The sequence below is a fragment of the Taurulus bubalis genome (genome assembly GCF_910589615.1).
Source record: "Taurulus bubalis genome assembly, chromosome: 5".
NCBI lineage: Eukaryota > Metazoa > Chordata > Actinopteri > Perciformes > Cottidae > Taurulus > Taurulus bubalis.
The window spans coordinates 4,879,474-4,885,609 of record NC_136593.1 but is presented as its reverse complement, the minus strand read 5'-3'; the positions used below and the strand labels follow the sequence as shown (position 1 = coordinate 4,885,609).

Sequence of the window (6,136 nt, the reverse complement as noted above, 5' to 3'; positions counted from 1 at the left end):
ACTGCTACATATATATATTCTAATATCCTTATATATATATATATATATATATATATGTACATATATATATATATATATATATATATATATATATACATATATATATATATATGTATATATATATATATATATATATATATATATATATATATATATACATATATATATGTATATATATATATATATATATATATATATATATATATATATATATATATATATATATATATATATATATATATATATATATACATATATTTGAGTCCTTTCTAGTTTGAGTCCTTGAGTCCTTTCTAGTTATCAGGCTGCTTCTATATTGTCCCAGTGTCGGTGTGTGTGTTTTTGTCCAGCACAGATCTGCATTTCTTTTCTCCAAAACTGGTGTAGTTGCTCAATATGCTGCCTAGCATTGAGTGCATGTGGGTTGTGTCGTTTATTTGCAAAAAATGAAAAATTAGATGACAAATGTATAAGATGACAAATATGTTTAGTTTTATTCCAACAACACGGACAGCTGGTCTACAGAAACTTTTAAAAAACGTCTTTATAATGTCATGCGCCCCACCGACAGCCCTCACCTGAACAGGTTTTTATCGGAGGAGTGTCAGTATAGTCGACAGATAAAGACTCCAAAAAAGCCACCAGCTCCACAGTTCACAGCAGCTGACACTAACTACTAGGCATCTGCTAATTGTTCCTCATTGGCCATGACTGAGGCAGAGTTATACACCGTTTACAAAGGGATCTACATCCCAACATATTTCCACACTCTGCAGAGCCTGAAGTACTTCAATGAGTTTGCCTGAAGTACTTCAATGAGTTTTCTTTTCGGCCAGATGATATCATCATTGCAACGTACCCCAAGTCTGGTGAGCAGTTTTTTTATTTTATATTTTACTTCGTCATCATGCAACATTTTTTAAAATTCTTTAATTAAGCAACAAGTAAGGATGGATCCGCTGTCAGTCGACTTTAACAGCTGGAGAGACTTTTGATAACTGTAATACTGTCAAAGACACAGTTACCATCACTGTAGTAATACTAATAAATACACAGTTATCATGACTACTAATATTAATAAAGACAGTTATTATCACTGTACTAATACAGACACAGTTACCATCACTGCACTAATAAATACACAGTAATTATGACACAGTAATATTGTATAGCGCTTTTCTAGTCTTCCAATCACTCAAAGCCCGAGGAGCTATCTTGCAAGGTGCCACATCAGGATGATCAACCATTCATACACCGTAGGCGCAGCTACGGAGCAATTAAGGGTCTTGCTCAAGGACACATCGATATGGGCTAGCGGAGCCAGGAATCAAACCGCCAGTTCTCTGATTGAAGGACAACCTTGCTCACCACTGAGCCACAGTCTCCCTGTGAACAAAGATTCCGTTATCATCACTGTACTTGTACTATTAAAGACACAGTTATCATCACTGTCAGATTAGAGATAATAATAAAAATACTTTAATTAAAACAAACAATCTGCTCTTTGGGATCTCACAAAAGTTTAGCTAGATATCACGCATGTAAAAAACATTTCTTCTCCGTAATAAAGGGGAAAATACGAGTCAATACGGATGGAACGCATCAACGCCTGCGTCAATACCTCAAGGCGCTTAACAAACTGTAAATGCGCTTAACAAACTATACGCTTAATAAACTGTAACTACGCTGCAGGCTTCTCTCACCGACACAGGGCTGTTTAGTGGCAGCGTTGCGGGACAACTTAATGGAACAGTGTGTACGATTTAGTGGCACCTAGTGGTGTGTTGCAGATTGCATCTGTTACCGGCACCAGACATAGGGGAAATCTGGACCAGCAGCAAAACGGTTACACAGGCTAGGTAGCACTGTGTAGCCGGTAGGTGTAACTGTGAATTGACAGAGAGAGGACCAACTTATTCTTCATGTTCAGGCTCAGAGCTGGATTTATTCTGAACTCAATTACAGATCAAAACGTTAGCAATTTACATAATATACAAAAGAATACTGGCTAACACTCCTTTAAAACACATTCTCTTCTTACAAGCTATGGTGTAACACTCAAGGTCACGGACTGAGCTAGCTAGGTAGCATTAGGACGTTCGTCAGAACCGTTAGCTACAAACTGAGGCAAAACACATTTAACACACATCTCCAAGTCATGTTAAAACATTACATAACATTTACTACTGCTGTTTTAATATAACTAACCTGTAGTCCAACCTACTACACATACAATTAAATAGTGCTTTTGCTGACCCCACCCTTTCCATATGTGTCGGTGTACACCAAAACATTTTAAAAGTATTAATACAAAATGAATAATTTTGCACTGAGGCCCGTTTTTAGCGAGTTTCTATATGCATCCCTACCTTCAGACGATGTAAAAACGAGCAAATGGCGAGAGAGAGCCAGTGTTTGGTTTGTCCCTTCTTGGCTACTGTAGAAACATGGCGGTAGGACCCGCTCCCCATTTAGATGTGTGGCTTCTTCTTTTTTTATATACACAATTATTCTTGAAGGAAAAGGTTGTTCTCAATTTTATTTCGATACAACATATTTGTCCATAAAACTTAACCTTTTTCACCCCAGATCCCCCATACGTGGGGTTCTGGTGCTCTGGGGTTCCCTGTACCCATTCTTCAAGTAGTCGTATGAACCCCCTATGAGTTATAATAGTTATTTTATTTATATATATTTTACATCATTTTTTTGAGATTTTAGTTATGAAAATTTTTTTTTTTTTCAAATAACTCACTTTTGTACCATATTTGGATCATAACTATGAACATCCAGCATGATCTGAGCATAATTTCATTAAGATGCTGCCCCCGAGTTTTTCCAACTCCATACTTCAAGGAAAAATCACAATAAACGAAGCATTGGGGAGTTACCATGGAGCTTTAGTAAAAAAAACGGTTATAAGTTATAAGCTTTATGTATTTTCACCATTTGTGTGATTCAGTCTAAGAAACCTCCCACCATCACAGAAGCCTGCAGAGACGAAAATGCAACAAGGAAGTAGGGGAAAAAGACTGTCTGGGTGCACTCTGATTTTTCAGGGACTAATATACAGAAGTGAATGAATATTTTTGCATTTTTAGACTCCTACAAGCTCGTAGGTGTCTTTTTTTTAAATCCGACTTTGTAAAGTGTACTTATGAACGCTTTTGTAAAAGAGTAAGTAGAGTAAGAGTAGTAGCCTTGAACCGTGTGCCATTGGCAATAAGATTTAAATGGATTTTCTCTCTTCCTCCTAGTTCCTTATGGCTCGTGGTTCGATCACGTGAAGAGCTGGCTGAATGCTGAAGACCAAAGCAACGTGATGCACATCTCCTATGAAGAGATGATAACGGTGAGATTTTCAACAACAACAAAAATCGATTATGTAAAGCATCTTTGTGTGTACGAATGAATGTAGGTTCTACCAACTTAGTTTAGCGTGCTCCCACACTCACAAAGATGGAGACGAGGCGCCACGAGCTCCATCTTCCCGTCTCCCTTAGTGGGCGTGGTGGCGCCTCCTGAACCGTCTCTGATGCACCTGAGGCTTTTACAGGAATACAAAAACAAACGATGTGAGGCGGTCTCTGTTTCTCTGTGGCGCAGGATCTGAAGGACTCTGTGGGCCGGATGGCTCGGTTCTTGAGGAAATCTCTGGAGGCGGAGGCCATAGAGAAGATAGTGGACCGATCTATGTTCAAGAACATGAAGCTGAACAAAATGTCAAACTACTCGATGTTTTGGCCCGGACACATGGACCAGACAAAGTCTGAATTTCTCAGGAAAGGTGAGTTCCAATGAATAAAATACTATTTCAATTCCTCTGTTATTGCATGTGATTCGTAGAACTAAGCACACTTTCTAGGAGTGCTTGTACAACTAACTGGTTTACAGACTTAATACTATATAGCAAAATTACATTAAAAGCATAATTTACAGTAAGGAGCATTTCACGCATCATTTTGTTACAATTCCTGCCCTTGCATGTTGTGTTTCAGGAATAGCTGGAGGCTGGAAAAAACAACAAACACAACAAACACCGGCAGAGGCAGAGTTCTTTGATACTGTTTACGAAGACAAAATGAAGGATGTGAAGTATACATTTGCATGGGAATAAAATGAATGAAAGTATTTCCCACCATGATGCAGAGAAACCTGTTTGTCTTTCTCATGAAAAGACTATCAGTCCCGCCCCTCTGCCTTTAATGACTGTGTTTGTCTTACACACTGAATCAGAAACCGTCTCACACACACCTGTAAATTTAGATAAGCAGATTGCCTCAACTGTGGCGATAACACTGGATACTTTGACTAGAATAAGGAGCTTTCTCCCTTTAAAAAAAAATGTGAACAAGTTGTGAGTAGTAAGTTTATGACAGTTCAGGAAGAAATTGGCCACACCGGTTAGGATCCGAGTATGTGCACATTGATGTGTTAAAAGAAAAAACTACTCCATCAAAAACGGAATTGAAGAAATGACAGGACTACTAATTTACAGAAATTGCCTACATACATATATGGAAAATCATTTTGTATTTCTCAGCAACGGAACACTGTAAGTAATCATTTTATAAATTAACTTAAAGTATTTTAATGATGTGACATACTCAATTTTATTGTTTTGAATTTGATTTATCTGATGATTTATTTTCGAGTTAAAGCAGTAAGAAAAAAAGATCAGCCAAATTGAATAAGAACATAAGAACAGTAGTTTGATAAAAAAAAAAAAAAACTTAACTCAAGGTCTCAGCTTTCTTTGGGGTCTAACCACATCTCATGGCCTTCATCAGCAAATAGAATGCACCCTGTTTCTATATTTGTTTATTATATATATATATATATATATATATATATATATATATATATATATATATATATATATATATATATATATATATATTGATATGGGCCTGTATAGTTACATTATAAATGATCTTGCGTAGAGAACAGTGGTTCTCACCTTTTTTCAGTGAAATACCCCCAGCGTAATATTTTTTCAGCCAAGTACTCGCTAACCAGCACAAAATCATTTTTGGTTGAAAAAACGATGTAATACACAGTGCTCTGCCATCGGTGTCTATAAAACATAGGTATATATATATATATATATATATATATATATATATATATATATACAGGACTGTCTCAGAAAATTAGAATATTGTGATAAAGTTCTTTATTTTCTGTAATGCAATTAAAAAAACAAAAATGTCATGCATTTTGGATTCATTACAAATCAACTGAAATATTGCAAGCCTTTTATTGTTTTAATATTGCTGATTATGGCTTACAGCTTAAGAAAACTCAAAAATACTATCTCAAAAAATTAGAATATCATGAAAAAGTATACTAGTAGGGTATTCAACTAATCACTTGAATCGTCTAATTAAGTCGAAACACCTGCAAGGGTTTCCTGAGCCTTGAAAAACACTCAGCTTGGTTCAGTAAACTAAATCACAAGTATGGGGAAGACTGCTGATCTGACTTCTGTCCAGAGGACCATCATTGACACCCTCCATCAGGAGGGTAAGACACAAAAAGAAATTTCTCAAAGAGCAAGCTGTTCACAGAGTGCAGTTTCAAAGCACATCCACAAAAAGTCTGTTGGAAGGGGGAAATGTGGCAGGAAACGCTGCACAACCAAGAGAGATGCCCGCAGCCTTAACAGCATTGTGAAGAAGAGTCGCTTCCAGAATTTGGGGGAGCTTCAAAGACAGTGGACTGAAGCTGGAGTCCAGGCATCAAAAGCCACTGTTCACAGACATGTCCGGGAATTGGGCTACAATAGCCGTATTCCCATGGTCAAGCCACTTCTGAACTCAAGACAACGGAAGAAGCGTCTGACTTGGGCTATGGAAAAGAAGCACTGGACAGTTGCAGAGTGGTCCAAAGTCTTCTTTTCAGACGAAAGCAAGTGTTGTATTTCATTTGGAAGTCAAGGCGCCAGAGTCTGGAAAAAGGCTGGAGAGGCGCAAAATCCAAGTTGCTTGAAATCCAGTGTGAAGTTCCCACAGTCAGTGATGGTTTGGGGTGCCATGCCAGCTGCTGGTGTTGGTCCACTGTGGACCAACAGTAAATGCAGCTGTGTACCAAGAGATTTTAGAGCACTACATGCTTCCGTCTGCAGAAAAGCTCT

The 6,136-nt window shown here is 37.4% G+C and overlaps 1 pseudogene across 1 annotated transcript; it reads left to right on the top strand.

Moving 5' to 3' along the window:
• Nucleotides 1–707: 707 nt before the first annotated feature.
• LOC306736599 (sulfotransferase 2B1-like) lies at nt 708–3,801 on the top strand (annotated as a pseudogene). The gene is made up of 3 exons: nt 708–869; nt 3,258–3,352; nt 3,607–3,801. The product of its transcript is annotated as a sulfotransferase 2B1-like (transcript).
• Nucleotides 3,802–6,136: the final 2,335 nt, after the last annotated feature.